General features: G+C 37.7%; 1 pseudogene; it reads right to left on the bottom strand.

The window, feature by feature from the left end:
• Positions 1 to 5,373: 5,373 nt before the first annotated feature.
• LOC144252498 (corepressor interacting with RBPJ 1-like) overlaps positions 5,374 to 15,283 on the bottom strand; it is a 36,091-nt pseudogene continuing 26,181 nt past the window's right edge.

Here is a 15,283-nt window from a genome sequence, read left to right as displayed (position 1 = left end):
GGGGAGAAGCTGGCAGAGGTGCTTTGGACAGAAGCGCTGCAGGCCCAGAGTGTGCCGGGTAGGTTTTGGGGCCGGGGGCGGGCGGCGTGGAGGTGAGGACGTGGTGAGGGTTCCCGAGGAATGAGGGCGCCCGGGTGTCGGGTCCAGGAAGCTTTGTTTCTCCTTTATAATGAAAGCAGATCAAAGGGCCTGGCTGTGCAGGTCCCGCTTGCCGCGCAGCTCCCTCCGCAGGCCAGTGATCAAGGCATCTGCGCCCTGCCTCTGCCCCGCGGGTCAGCCGATGTCCATCACTGCGGCTCCCGAGAACGGCGGGCGGCGACACAGACCCAAGTGTCCTGCGGGGAGACCAGAGTGCGCGGAACCTGAACCCGGTGGGAGCGGGACAACCGTTCTTGGCCGAAACCAACCTGGGAACACGGATTCCAACTGCCTCCAGCCCCTCCTCCGTCCCTTCCCTCAGCCGTAGGCATCCCAGGGGCGCGGAGAACCTTGACCCCAGTGGGTGGCGACCAGCTGAGGCCGAGCAAATTGGAGAGGGCGTCCGTGAGAAGAGAGAGTCCATAAGCGAGAACACTAGCTGGGTCCCCAACGGAGGTGGGGCCGTGCCTCCCCAGGGCCACCTCGGGGCCCGGGTGGCCTGGGCCTCTCTGGCTTCGCGACCCAGAGGAGGTGAAGGCCGCCGCCTGAACCCGGGCACAGATGTGGAGGTCGGTGCGAGGCTGGAGGCCGTTGCACGGGGGCCCGGAGTCCCTCCCGACCCGGGGTGAGGGAAAATGCGATTTCGTTTTAGCGGGTTTCTCAAAGTTTTCTGTTCCGCAGCTTCTAGGGCAATAGAGGAACCAAGACCCAGCGTTCCTCGGCCTGCGCCTATCCATCCCCAAACTACACCCTCCCTCCGTGCTTTCCTTTCCGGACGCTGCTTTAACCCCCTGGAGTGAATTGGATCCTTCCTGGTGAGGAAAAAGGAAAGGAAAAAATTTTTCTTTATGCAAAGTAGAGAAAACATTATTTTGATGAGATTAGATTGTGCACCTGAACGGCGTGTCTGGACATTCGGTCAAGTCGTTGCAAATCGTGTAAAATTGAATTTCTTATTATTCAGATGGAAACTTTATTTATTTTAACTCTAATCTTATTTGCATCTATTATCTGTATTCACCAAAGCTCTCTTCCACTACAAAAATGCAGATGAAGTAAATCTCACATAAATCCCGCCCATTTGGGTAATTGGTATACTAAGTGTTTATTTTAAGTGAGAATAATTTAGCTACAAATTTTCTTAAGGAATAACATTCTTAACACATTAAAAAAACTGAAAACTCTAATTTGCTTTTATGTTTGACAGTAGCTCTTGATTCCCACAAGAGGAGCGTGGCGAGTGCGGCTCGCTGGCGCCATCTAGAGCTCCAAAATGGGAGAGCCGCCCTGTCTGCCTGGAGCTTGGCTCTTAGCGTGCGGAAGCTGGCTTTTCCTGTGAGCTGCAGCAACCCAGCAAATCAAGCAAAGAAAAGCGGGGTTTTGTGTTCTATCAGGGAGCGAGCTCCGCTACTGGGGGGCACTGCTTAGCGGCAATTTCAAATTTTCTAGCAACCTACTTTGTACCCTAAACCAAAAGGAAGCAGGAAGAGGCTGGGGTAGAGTGCTGGTTTAGGGAAATGGACAAGTTTAGGGTGATGTCCTTGGAAGCCCGGCTCCGAACTGCACCAGAGTTCCCGGACCTTTAATTCTTCCCACCCCCTCGGGAAGTCTTTGGAGCAGTAGGGACAGAGGTTTTGTGTGTCTCCGAGTGGGGGAAGGCGGCTCACAGGCAGTGCGGCCGGAGCGTGCATTTCTCTCCATTCCAAGCAATTCTTGGCATTTCATTCCGAACCTCGCTTCATTATTACTGTTACATTCTGGGGGTTCTGGGGTTCTGTTAAGTGTGGTGTGAGGGAGGAGAAAAGGAGAAGGTGTCGAAAAGTTATCTGCTTCCTTTTCTGCCAGCAGGAACCGGGATTTAGGAGCCTCAATCAGAACAGCTCTCAGTTGCGTTTCCCAAAGCTAAGTTCCCTCGTTTCTATTTGTTCCTCACAACTTTTAAAAAGCATTTCTCCTTTTGATCTTAAAATGCTCCCAAGGCCCGCAGGTATTGCATGCCTTTCTTTATTTCTTTTCAAGAAGTGGTAACTATAGCAAAGGTTTCTTTTCAGAAAACCTAAATAAGATGTTTTAGTATCCTTTAGCTACTGGAGCTAAAAATGCAGCTTTCTTCCTGGTCTTAAGCACAGGGTGTGGAGGATGTGGCCTTTTTTAGAGGCCTCCGCCAGCGTCTTGGCTCGTTGGTCGTTAAGTAAGAAAAGTGATATGGGCCAAGTGGATTTTGAACTCTGAGCTTCAGGGCTAAAGCATACCAAAAATGTTCCATGATTAAAATTGGGAAGCCTGCTTCCAGCAGTGGGGACTTGATCTGTTTCTCTGTCAGCAAGCCGTCTCATGGAAGAACAGTAAGAAAGGTCCAAACCTTTCACATAAAAAGCTTTCTTCAGATTGCATCTGTATGATTCAAAACAAGATCGATTTCACATTGCAAGGTAAGCAGACCTGCCGCTACGCTGCAGCAACCTCTTACTATTTTGTCATTTATTAAAAGAAATTATAAGTAATTCACTATGTAGACATTCAGATAACTTAAGTCCTAACCTAGCAGCCTGATCGTTCCTGGTCATTTGTAAATCGACAGCACCTCCTACAGGAATCAGTTTGCTAGTGTTACGTTAAGTGTTAGGCTTGGGGCAAAAGGATTAAGGGGATGTCCCCCAAACATGTTCTATGCCTCTCAGTGCAGTTCCAGGCCTATGGACACATCAAGAAATGTCTACATGTACCCAGATTCCTTTAAAAGAACTTCTCTATTAAGGGTAAGAAGAATGACCAACCTCACCGGATGGATTTTCACAAAATTGTCACTTTGGAGTACTAATTTTGCCTTGTAGTGGAGATTAAACCTAGGGCCACTCTAGCATAGATTAAAACCCCAGCCTTTTTTTTTTTTTACTTTTCTGAGCTGGAGTGTGGCTAAGTTGCCCAGGCTAGCCTCCAACTTGTGATCCTCCTGCCTTAGCCTCCTGGGTAGCCACTGAACCTAGACTGTTGAGGACTTTTGTTTGGGTTCTTAAATCATATTAAACTTGGAGGATTCTTCTTTGGCTTCTGTACTTAGAGGAATCTCTACACATACAATTAGACAGATCCCCCCCTTTTTTTGAGGTTCATCTCTGGTTTTTACATTTCAAAAGCAAAAGTAGAATTAGGTGCCTAGTATTTTTATTAAAAAATCACTTCCCCCCCTATATCATTAGGGTGCACAAAGTACACTAGATAAAACCTCTTTAAAGCTGTTTATTATGTTATGACTGTGTGAAAATGCTTCCCTTCCATTTTTAAGTTTACGAAGTTAGAATGCTAGCTTTTTGGGGTTGTTTAGCACACACTTGGGTGACCAAGGCTATAAGACAAACAGCAAATTGACATCTTTCATAACTATGTAGGACTTTTTCTCTAAGAAAATTTTTCTCATAAAGAAATAGCACTTTATGGTTTCTCAATCTTAACAATGAAGATTAAATCAGAGATTTAAAAATAAACAAACAAATCCTTACCCTAAGTACATGTATAAAGACATGAATGGTGTGACTATACTTTGTGTACAACCAGAGACATAAAAAATTGTGCTCCATGTGTGTACTATGAATTGAAATGCATTCTGCTGTCACATATAACAAATCGGAATAAGTAAATTTAAAACACACACACACACACACACACACCAAAAAAAAAAAAAAAACCTAACAGCTATTTTAAAGTTAAAAGTGGACTGCACTTTTGTGAAAGTCAAAGTGAAAAGAAATATGTATTTCTTTAATTCATTCTTAATTACAAGATTCATTTTTAACATTTCTCTTCATGAGTACTATATTGGTTCAGAAACCATTTTTAAAGCACTAAGTATTGCATAGGTTTTGATATTATGAAAATTATAAAGTCTAAGAAGGTATAAGATAAAATAATCACTACAACACTGATGAACTTAAGGTGTAAATTATTAGTCTATCAATTTCAAATGCACAGTTATTAATATATATAATGTGAAGGAATGGGGTCTTTGAGATGAACTGTAAATTATGAAAGAACAGTGAAGAGGAATTCAGGTTCCTCTCCCCTCCTCTAGTTCTCTTAATCTAAATAACCAAAGTATTCCTTACCACCTTAGTTTCTTTTAAATTGTAGCACACGTGTTTTCTGTGTGTGCAGACAAGAATAAGAGATATGTATCAGACTACTTGGAATGATTTTATTTAACTTTTCTTTCAAATTTACTTTCTTACAGAACCTAAGAAATTGTGACTGCCAACTATCAAAACCATCTAATCAATATTTGTTTTGTATTAAATGACAGATGTCTTTAAAAAGTAGAGCCCTAATATTATGTCCATCATATGTGTTTTTGAAATTGCATGTTACTTATGATTTGTGCTAACTTTTTTCTAAATCTTTCCTTTGAAATATAGGAGAATTTACAGTTAAGTTTAAATATGTCTTATATTCTTATACTCATGAAATGTATTGAAATAGTCCATATTATTTCATTTGGGACATAATCTAAATGCTTGATATTTTTAAGCAAAATCTGATAATAGTTATATGCCGGTAGTAGAAAGGCCATCTATGGTAGGTAGGATGGTCCTTCACAGATATACATGTCTTAACCCCAGAACCTGTACATATTATGTTTCATGGAAAAGGAGGATTAGGATTGCTAATCCATTGATTTTAAAATAGGAGATTATCCTGGATTCTGCAGGTGGGCCCAATGTAATTTCAAGGGTCCTAAAAAAGTAGAATGCCGAATATGGAAGTGTCTGCTACTTGACTCCCCTTTGTTAGTTTTGAAAAATGGAGGAAGGGAGCCAGTAAAAAGCTGCAAAGGTGAGCAAACAGAATTTTTTTCCCCTGGAGCCCCCAGAAGGAACACAGTCCTGCCTCTGCCTTGATTTTTATTATGTTGTTCTAAGTTTGAGGTAAAATTCTATGTTATTTCTATGGGAGCACAGAAAGCTAATGGATCATCCAAATGTAATTAGCTTACTCTGTAGAACAAAACACCTGAAAGGAGTTTAAAAGCCTTAAAGAAATATTGATAAATATCCCTTGTTTAATTCACACTAGTGAATTTCAATGATTACACTTTGCTTCAAGCAAATTCAAATCTTAAAAGTAATAACAAATTTGAATTGACCAAAAAGAAAATCAAATTATAACCATTCAATGTACTGTCACTCTTTTAATTTGTTTCAGAACAAAGAAAATGTCAGAATTATATGGAGCTTTATCTGGTACAGGGGCACAAGAAACAGTTAACAACAGAAAATACTTCTACATTCTCAAAATACATTACTTACAAATATTTGCAAAATTCATTCTTATGGTTTTATATTTGAAATGACAGTTTACAGAGATGGAAAATTAAAATAGAGCTTTATTTATTACAAAGATAATAGTACATAATTTAGCCCTTACTAAAAGTGTTTAGTAAGAAAGTGGAGATGCTTTTATTACTAGGTAACTGTTACATGCGGTCTCTTTATTCTCTCCCGACTTCTGCTTCTTTCTCTGTGGGTCCCTTTGGTGTGCTTATCTCCGGGATGCTCCCTGTGCATTCTTTCTCCTCTGTATACACTGGTGCCATGGCTCCTGCTGTCATTTCCTCTGCTGCGCTCTTCACTGGGACTCTGCTGTGGCTGCTTCCTTATCTCCCTTTGCTTATAACTACCAGGACTTCGGCTTCGGCTTCTCCTACTCCTCTCATCCCTGCTACAGCTTCTGCTGCTCCCCTCTTTTTTTTTCTGATCCTCTCTTCTCTGGGCTGTGGTGGTGGCTTTTGGACCTGTGGCTATCAGGATAGCTCTGTTTGCTATTCTCTCCGGAACTCTCTTTTTTTAAAGACCTAGACTTTTCCTTGACTTTTTCCTTGTTACTATGACTATTAGAAAGTTTTTCATGAAGTTTTCTCTTCTTAGACTTGTCTTCTTCAGAATCACTGTTATTTCCTGAACATTTGTGTTTCTTTCTTTTCTTCTTTTCTTTGTCACTCTCACTACTGCTTTCTGAAGCTGTACTGGAGGAAGAGGAGGAGCAGGAGGAAGAGGAAGAGGAGGAGGATTTGCTTTTATGTTTTTTGTGTTTACTTCTGTTCTTCTGTAACTTTTTCTTTTTTCTATCTTTTTTCTTTTTTTTTCTTTTCAAGTCTGTCCAATTTCCTGTAATTGGGGAAAAAATAGTAGCAAACTAAAAAGTAGCCATTTCACCAACTATAAAATTGTTAATGGATAATATGCTTTCTTAGAAGCTACTAAAAAATGGTATCCATATATAAACAACTTATTTTATTAAACGGCAAATCATTTTTTTTCTTTTAAATTGTTCAAGGCATGTTTACATTATATTTAAGTAAATAAATGTATTAAGTCAATTCTCTGATTGTACTTCATCAATGGAAATGACTATTAAATTCTTACTGGGTTAGAATTTGAAATTATTTAGTACTCTAAAGGTATAGTAATTCTGATCTAAAGAAAGCCTGTGAGGGATGGGACTGTGGCTCAGTGGCAAAGTGCTGGCCTCGCATGTATGAGGTACTGGGTTTGATCCTCAGCACCACATAAAAATAAATACATAAAAGTATTGTGTCTATCTACAATTAAAAAAAAAAGAGAGAAATATCTATATATATCTGAAAGCCTGTGAATGGTGTACACATTAGTTGAACCTGTTGAAACTTTCTGTGTATTAAAGTATGAAAATATTAATATTACATTATCAGTATTCAAGAATATTAATATTACATTATCAATATTCAAGAATATATTCTCCAAAAATTCCAAATAAAAATACACTTTAAAAATTGATACCCTTAGGGCTGGGGTTGTGGCTCAGTGGTAGAAAGCGTGCCTAGCATGTCTGAGGCACTGGGTTTTATTCTCAGCACCACATATAAATAAAATAACATAAAGGTCCATTGACAACTAAAAAAAAAAAATAAGATACCCTTAGCTGTGCAAGGTGGTGCATGCCTGTAATCTTAGCTACTTGGGAAGCTGAGGCAGGAGGATGGCAAGTTCAAGACCAGCCCTAGCAACTTAGTGAGGCTCAAAACCCTGTCTCCAAATAATAAACAAAAAGGACTGGGGATGTAATTCAGTGGTAAACCACTCCTGAGTTCCATCACCAGTACCACAAAAATAAATAAAAATTGATGACCTTTCTAGGTTTATGTAACAAAACAATCACATACTACTTTTCAACAACTGTTCAGTTTTATAAATAATTAGAGCAATTCCATCAGGGCATTGAGAATTTCTAAAGTCGAATATGCAGTCTCAGAAGAGTAACTTCTTGTTTATATGGTATGTTTGAGTTTCTCTGAGGTAAGTGTCTTCACTGGCTTTTCTCAGCCATTCTTAAAACTCTACTTCCTGAGAACATCATGAGCTCCCTCTATTGGACTCAGCAGATATTTCTTAGATTTATTAATCCAAAGGTAGTCTAATATAAAGTTTACATGTACCTTAAACATTCTTTCAGCATTTCTCAAAAATTTACAAGATGTAGAAAGAAAACAAAGACACATGGGCAAAAACATTTTCTTTCTTCCTTTTTTTGGTACCCGGAATTGAACTCAGGGGCACTCAACCAGTCAGCCACACCCCCAGCCCTATTTTGTATTTTATTTAGTGACAGGGTCTTACTGGGTTGCTTAGCAAGCCTCCCTTTTGCTGAGGCTAGCTTTGAACTCGGGATCATCTTGCCTCAGTCTCCTGAGCTGCTGGGATTACAGGCGTGTGCCACCACTCCCAGCACCAAAAATAGTTTCTAAGAAAAACTGTGCAAAGATACACACAAATCTATTCTGAAAAGTAAAACCTACAAATAAGTCAATTTTCAAATTAAATATACTGAAAAGTGCAATAGTTTGTGGTATTATCCAAGTACACAATCTTATATTATTGAAAAAAAAAAGACAACAGAATTGTATTACTTTGGCTGAAGAATAAATCAACACGATGCATATTAAATAGCTTCAAGAGCTCTTAGTGTGGCTGGGGGTGTAGCTTAGTGGTAGCACACTTGCCTTGTAGTGCATGAGGCCCTGCTTCAGATCTCCAGCACCACAAACATGCACACATAAAATCTATTAAATATATACTTTTCCAATTACCTGAGAAGTTTTTCTTTTTGTTTGGTTGTGAGTGACTTTAAGAATTCCACTTCTGGATCCTCTTCACCCTCACTTGCAACATACTCCTGAGTCAACAAAGACATCAAATTGCTAAATTTTCAGACAAGTAGTTATCAGGAAAGAAAACATAAACAAGATTTTTTTTAATAGGGACATACTATAGATGAATATGGTATTTTGGACTAGGAACTGCAAATGGAATTTTTTCTTTTTCTTCTTTTTGGTACCAGGGATTGAACTTAGGGATGCTCAACCACTGAGCCACAACCCCAGCCCTATTTTTTGTATTTTATTTAGAAACAGGGTCTCACTGAGTTGTAAGTGCCTTGCCTTTGCTGAGGCTGGCTTTGAACTCGTGATCCTCCTGTCTCAGCCTTGTGAGCCGTTGAGATTACAGATATATCTTACTGTACCTGGCTGCAAATGGAATTTTAAAAATTTCTTTGTAGTCTACCTGTTACAGTGGATCATAAGATGTTAGTACAACTGCCTTGCTAACATTAGAAAACTTTATCAGGAAGAAAAGAAAAAATGAACACAGAAACAATCTTTAGATTTCTTGAATTTCAGCATTTTCCTATTTAAATATTTTATCTTTAAAATAATTTAATGAAATTTAAAAAACAAGAAGATCATGAGAGGCTGGGAGTGCAGCTCACTGGTAGGGCACTTGTTTAGCATGTAGCTAATTACCAACACTGTAAAAAAAAAAAAAAAGATCATGAATCTTATAGGAAGGTCAAAATATCCACAGATATCCATAATTTTAGCCTTTATAATATTAGTTGTATGTTATCGAATACATACTAATACAACCCTTCAAACTCAACTATTTTCTAACTTTAATAAATTAAAAAAGTTTAAAATATTTTCTGTAAGTTTTAGGAGTTTGCCTATATATTTCTTACCATTAGTTCAATTTAATGTCATGTCAGGGGTAAGTTGGCAGGAAGGGAAAAACAATCTTAACACTCATTCGGTTATTTTATCCATATAAACACAGAGGAGCCGTTTCATTTATTAAAATATATGTTTATAAACAATTTCTCATTTAAGTTAAAATAATAAAGAGGCAAAATCAAAATACATTTTAGGAATTTTCTTTGCTCTATGTGACTTTCCTATGGATATATGCACATTGGAAACATTAAGTAGCAATTCACAAGCAATCACATTTAGATTTATAGACATTTTCAGCTTACTGATAAAAAGATCATTACCTGTGATGGATCATTTGCGGTCAAGTTTCTCCCCAGTACATTTCGTTTCAGTGCAAACCCACTGTTTCTCATCTCCGCTATTACCTCCGAGGGGTGCATCGATGGCCCTGTTCACAAAAATCACAGTTTGAATGTATCATTTATATCTCTCTACCTTTTTCGGACTCCACAGTAGGAATGCAGTTGAAGCTTTGTTAAGTAAAATCACAGCTAAATCAACTCAATAATCTTCTGCTGAGCAAATAATCAGATATGATTTTCTAAAACAGCAGTCTGGAGATTCAGAATAGAAAATAATTGCATTTTTCTTTACGTGCAAGGGGATTCTCTTATGCAACTTTGTCATATTGAAAAAGATATATTTACATATTGTTTGGTTGGAAGTTTTTAGTATAAGATCAAAACAAAATGACAAACTACAATTAAACTTTTAATAGTTACTCTCTCAGTAAGAATTCACTTAAAAGAGATATTTTTACAGGTACATACACAATTTATTATCCTACTTTCCAAAAGAAAATTCCTTACCCCTGCTTATCAAACACCAATATTGAATACAATGCTGTGGGGTTGATATTATCAACAGTCTTGCCTCCATGTCTACTGAGTAACGACTAGGCTCTTTAATCTCGCTTATAAAATATGCCCAGATTTTGAAATTTCTAGTTATTAGATTTGGGTTGATAAAAGCAATTTTAGGATAGGTATAGGTGTGCATATTTTATATTTTTCATAAGCTACTGTTTGCAAAATCCCAAACTGAAAAGTGAGTTTCTTTTTGGTCCTGTGATACGGACTAACAGAATATACATTATAAAAAAAAGTTGAAAGGTCTGTCCTATTCCCTTAAAATAAGGCTATGTAAAGCAGAAGAGATTCTTCACTCTTAATTTTCTTTTTCTTTTAAATATTTTTAGTTGTAGATGGATACAATGCCTTTATTTTACTCATTTATTTTTATGTGGTGCTGAGGATCGAACCCAGTGCCTCACACGTGCTAGGCAAGCCCTCTACCACTGAGCCACAACCCCAGCTCCTTCTTTTCTATATTCCTGTTCCATTTTATTTTCCCTGTAGCTAAGAAACTGACAACATTTCATGGTAACTACACCCAAATTTCTGTACATTAGCTTAAATGAACTACCCTGGGCCACATGTCTGTAATACAAGGAAGACTGAGACAGTTACTGAAGACAAGGACTTCATAACAAATGGTAGGAGACAGAGAAACATTCAGAAACAGATTCTCTAGTTTGTTGATTAAAAATTTTGTCTATTTTTTTCCCTTTTCTCTTCTTTATTGGTCTTTTACCACTTATTTATCATTAATATGGTAACTATCTGTTACCATGGAAAACAAAAGGCAATCAAGGGGCTGGGGATGTGGCTCAAGCGCTCGCCTGGCATGCATGAGGCCCGCGTTGATCCTCAACACCACATACAAAGATGTTGTGTCCGCCGAAAACTAAAAAATAAATATTAAAAAATCCTCTCTTTCTCTCTCTCTTTAAAAAGAAGAAAAAAAGAACTTAAAACAAACAAACAAAAAAAACAAAAGGCAATCAATCCAAATCTGTTCATTTGTCAATAGCAGCTTTGGTAAAACTGGGTGGAAAAGGGTACTGCTCTCTAGGCTTTACCATTCTAGTCATGTTATCAAGAAAAACTGAATGGCTACTCTAGCTGTGAAGGAGAGAATAGGGAGGAAACTGCCTATCATTGACATATGGGGAGAGTTCATATTTAATTCCTATGGATTACTTTAATGACCCTTTAAAATTACAAAATGGTTGCATATATTGACAATAAAATTTTAAATAAAAATCAAATTTCAGGGGCTGGGGTTTTAGCTCAGTGGTAGAGTGCTTACCTACTACATGTGAGACACTGGGTTTGATCCTCAGTACCACATAAAAATAAGTAAATACGCTGGGGCATGTAATCCCAGTGGCTCAGGAGGCTGAGACAGGAGGACCACAAGTACAAAGCCAGCCTCAGCCAGTGGTTAAGTGCCCCTGGGTTCAATTCCTGGTACCTCCCTCCCCCCACCAAAAAAAGTAAATAAAATAAGGGTATTGTGTCCATCTACAACTAAAAATTTAAAAAATTCAAAATTTAAGTATTAGTTACTAGTTGTCTGTAAATGGCATAAAAGTGCTCATACAATTAATGGCTTCACATGAATGAATAACAGCTCCATGTACTTCAGTGGTAGATGCTTACCTAGTGTATCTGCAAAGACGGGGGTTTGAGCCACAGCACAGCAAAAACCAAAAACCCCAAACCCCGAACCCAAAACAATTGAATTGGTGGGATTCTCAAATTTCACATGTAGGAACATACTTTTAGAAAGTAGAAAATGTGTCCTCTGAACTGTCAAAAATACAATTCCCTGTTAACTTTATTATATGTCATATAAATTCAGAAAGCAAATATGCTAAGAATTAAGATAAAAACCACTCTAGTAAAGGGCCAAAGAGCTTGGCCATTAGGATGAGAGGTTACCACTAATTTCATTAGTTTTCATCACAAGATGGATAATTTTAATGTTTTAGAAAGCATGCATTTTTTACAGTACTTCCAACTACTTCAAGAAAATGTTCTCTTTTATCAATGCGACAGATTATACAGATTACACAACTATTACTCTTATGGCATTTATATTTCTTAAAACCCCAACCGAACTTTGTGCAGTACAAAAACAGCATACATTACTACTTTGTAAATAGTGTTTAGTGAAGTGCCTGACAAACAGTACTCAATTAATAGTAACAATTCATTTTTACCAGTAGCTATATAATCTTTATGATTATTTTATAACAGTCTATAATTCTTAAAAATTGTTCTTAGTAGTAACATTTTTCAAATCTAGTCTTATTCACCTTTATTTTTTGGGTACTGGGGATTTATTTAGTTGGTTTTGTGTGTGTGTGTGTGTGTGTGTGTGTGTGTGTGTATGTGTAGTGCTGGGGATCAAACCCAGTACCTCATGTGTGCTAGGCAAGCACTCTTCCACTGAGCCACAACCCCAGCCCAGTATTGGGGATTGAACCCAGTGGTTATTAACCACTGAGACACATTCCTAGCACATTTTACTTTTTATTTTGAAGCAAGATCTTGCTGAGTTGCTTAGGGGTCTCATTAGGTTGCTGAGGCTGTTCTCAACCTTGTGATCTACCTGCTTCAGCCTCCGGAGTCACTGGAACTACAGGAGTGCGCCACCATGCCTGGCTTATTTTTGTACTTAAATCTCCTAGCATCAAAAGTTCTAGGTTTAAGTCTCTGTGTTTAGAAGATGTGACAAGTCAAGTTTAATTAAGATATATTTAGCAAGACATCTTTATACTTTCATGTCACTATGGCAGTGGCTATGTAGAGTTATATTGACAGAAATGACACTAGGCTGAGAACTCAAAATTCATTGATAATACAGATATGCTAATAAAATAGATTATGCAAATGTTCAAATACAAAAAATAACTACATTTTTAATGTATGATATCTTAATTTAAATTACAAATGGAGTTGGGTCTCAGGAATATTTAGTTAACTCTTAAATTTACTATGGCAGAATAATTCTAGAGATTTCAATAAAACGTAGACTTGCAAGGGCTTTCTACATCATTCAGCCACACTGGGTTAGGCCTCTATAGCATAAAAAACAATTTCTGATTTAGGAAGCAAGTCCATTGAAGGAATTAATCTCAATATTAATTTATTCTGCAAACTTTTCTTATTGTAATATGGCAATACTGTAAAGTGTCAAAGTACCAGTGCTATGGTGTTCAGTTCTATATACTAATTAGACGTGGACTATGTTCTCCCAGGAAAAATACCATGCAATCAGTAACTCAGGAAAGAAAAAATTCTCAGAAGGTAAATTAAGCTGCACAAAGTATGTTTGTAAGAGGCTGAATCTACTCATTAAGGACATTTATTTTAGCCAGGCTCACTAGTACATACCAGTAATCCCAGCTATTTGAGAGGTCAAGGCAAGAAGATCACAAGTTTGAGAGCTGTGTGGGCAATTTAGCGAGACCTTGTCTGAGGAGGTGGGGTGTATATGGGGATGTAGCTCAGTGTTAGAGTATGTTTGAGGCCCTTGGCTCAATTCCCCGGGTTCGATCCTAAGCACCACATAAAAATAAAATAAAGATATTGTGTCCACCTAAAGCTAAAAAATAAATATTTTAAAAAATATATAAAACTGAACAAAAGCAATGAGCAATAGAAGGTCAAAAATGTTCTGTAGTAAAATAGGTATTTTATCCCAGATAAATATACAAAGCCAAAGGTCTGGCTATGAGGAAAGGCCACAAATCTGACTCCTCCACAATTAGAAGACAGCAGTCCCAGGTGAATGCCACAAATGGTACAAGGTGGAGACTAAGGTGGAAGACAAGACAGACCCTTGTTGTGTTCCGCTGCCAGAGTTAGGTCCATCTACTATTCCCACTGTCAGATGTATCTTCCATTCTGAGTTCATTATTCTTTTTAAATGAAGTATTGTCTAAAAATTTAATGGTATAAGAGAAAATAGGATGAATTGTAGGTTGAGTAAGGCTTCATTATAAATGCCTTTTTATCCTTCCCCCAAATTTTACATGTTAATTTATAGGGATGTTGTTTGCTAAACTAAACTGCTATTCTGAAAGTGAATACAGTTTTGCTCACTTTTACTGTGGTGATCTATATTTTTCCCTTTCCAATATATGTGTGTGTTCAGTGGTGTTGGGGATTGATCCCAGGGATTTTGTGTGCTAGGCAAGCAATCTTTTTCTAAACTATATCCCTAGCCCAACTATGTCTTTTAAATTTAATTTTATGGTACAGAATGTTTCAAACCTATGTAACATAGCTTCAAGCATTTACTATTTTACCATTCTTGTTTCATCTATTACATCCAAATTTCTTTTCTGGAAAAGTATTTTAAGCAAAATCTCAGATATCACTTTGGTATGAATCAGTAAGGACAATTTCTTAACATTGCATTATTTTTATTATACCTATCAATATTGATAATTTAAAAAACCATCTAATATCCAGTTTATATTTAAATTTCTCCAATTGTATCTAGTTTTCTAATCTTAAAAAATTTACCCGCTCCTTCCCTTCACCCTGCTATTCATTTGTTGAAGAAACCAGGTAATCTGTCCTGTTAAATATCCCACATTATGGAGGGTGATACTGTTGAACATGTTCTTCTAGCTCCTTAATTTTCTGTAAATTGGTAGTTGGATCTACAGGTTTATTATTACATTATTACCTTTGGAATAATATATAGAAAATTTTCCAAAAAGTTTGTATTCCAGAAAATGATAGCCCCAAAATATATCTCCAATTAAGCAAATCAGGCTAGTAAGACTTCTACTTAGTATGTTCTGTAACCCCTTTTACCATGTATTTACTGCGGCCTTAGTTGAACAGCAGCATAAACTTGAAAATGTGTATTTTAAAATAACACTCCTTGGCTGGTGGTGCTGCATGCCCCATAACTTTAGCTACTCAGGAGGCCCAGGTAGGAAGATCACAAGTTCAAGGCCATCCTGAGCAACCTGGAGACACTGCTGGAGAGACACTGCCTCAAAATAAAAAAAATAAAGAGAGCTGAGGATAAAGTTGGGTGGTAGAGTAACCTAGGATTTAATCTCCAAGAATGTATAAGTAAATAAATAAATAAGATCAATAACCCCCCTGCACTGGGGATGCAGCTTAGTGGTAGAGCTTTTGACTGACAATTCTGAAGCCTTGTGTTCGACCCCTAGTAACACTAGAAACAAACAAGCAA

Source organism: Urocitellus parryii, unplaced genomic scaffold (assembly GCF_045843805.1).
Source record: "Urocitellus parryii isolate mUroPar1 unplaced genomic scaffold, mUroPar1.hap1 Scaffold_439, whole genome shotgun sequence".
Classification (NCBI taxonomy): Eukaryota; Metazoa; Chordata; class Mammalia; order Rodentia; family Sciuridae; genus Urocitellus; species Urocitellus parryii.
Note: the sequence above shows the minus strand (reverse complement) of the source record. Positions and strands in the feature narration are given on the sequence as shown.